At 35.7% G+C, this 1,043-nt stretch overlaps 1 pseudogene; it reads left to right on the forward strand.

Moving 5' to 3' along the window:
• The first annotated feature begins 685 nt into the window (after positions 1-685).
• LOC123576335 lies at positions 686-819 on the forward strand (annotated as a pseudogene).
• Positions 820-1,043: the final 224 nt, after the last annotated feature.

Genomic DNA, 1,043 nt, shown 5'->3' on the forward strand with positions numbered 1-1,043 from the left:
TTAGAGGAAAAGATCTATGGTCATAGTCTGGTCCATGGTTGGGGAAATTTAGAGGAAGTTGAAAGTTTCAGATAAACTGGGTTACTGGCAGGTCACTAAAATAGGATCTGTAGTAGAAGGACTTCTATTTTCTAGAAGAGAGAGTAAAATTTCGGAAAATGGAAAAGTAAAAACCCAAATATTGAAAGTGAGATCTCAAGTCAGAACAATTCTAGCAGTATACACTGACTGCTGTATCCTGAGTGCTGAGTAAAAGTTAATTGACTTCTTCTGCTTAAGTCGAATACATTTGAGAGATAGAAGTTAAGCGCAGCTGATTCAAGTAGACTGAGTGGTGGATTGAGAATGTTTAAAAGAGGGAATCTTCTGAGAATGAAAGGCAGTAACTAGCATCTTCAGCAATAATTTCATATTGAGCATAACATACTTTATATTATTATTTGTTGTTTATTTACTTTGCTTACGAATTATTCCTTTCAGAAGAGTAACCAAGTCTTTTTCATCTTAATTTTCTCATAGAGTGCCTAGGATAATGTTTTTTCATATAAAACAGACACTTGAATTTTTCCTTTCAGGTTGTCCAGTTAGGGAATTTTACCTGTTCTAATCACTTTGTATTTGTTGGCTTGCTATTAGGTGGTTTATAAATATATATTGGCCTCACTTTTTAAAAACATACTTTATTATCACTTCTCGGCCTTTTGGCTAAGATCAAGTGTAAAAAAATACTTTATTTATTTTTTTAAGTTTATTTATTTATTTTGAGAGACACAACATAAATGGAGGAGGGGCAGAGAACGTGGGAGAATCCTAACCAGGCTTGGTGCTGTCAGTGCAGAGCCTGATGCAGGGCTGGAAGCCTCAGGATCTTGAGATCATGACCTGAACTGAAACCAAGAGTTGAATGCTTAGCCGACTGAGACACCCAGGCACCATATATTGGCCTTACTTTTACATGTGTTTCTAAAGACAGTTGGTGACCTCTACATATAAGAATTCTAGAACAGGAAAGAGAAACTATGGCAAACTGGTGAAAACATTAT

The sequence above is a fragment of the Leopardus geoffroyi genome, chromosome C2, assembly GCF_018350155.1.
Source record: "Leopardus geoffroyi isolate Oge1 chromosome C2, O.geoffroyi_Oge1_pat1.0, whole genome shotgun sequence".
NCBI lineage: Eukaryota > Metazoa > Chordata > Mammalia > Carnivora > Felidae > Leopardus > Leopardus geoffroyi.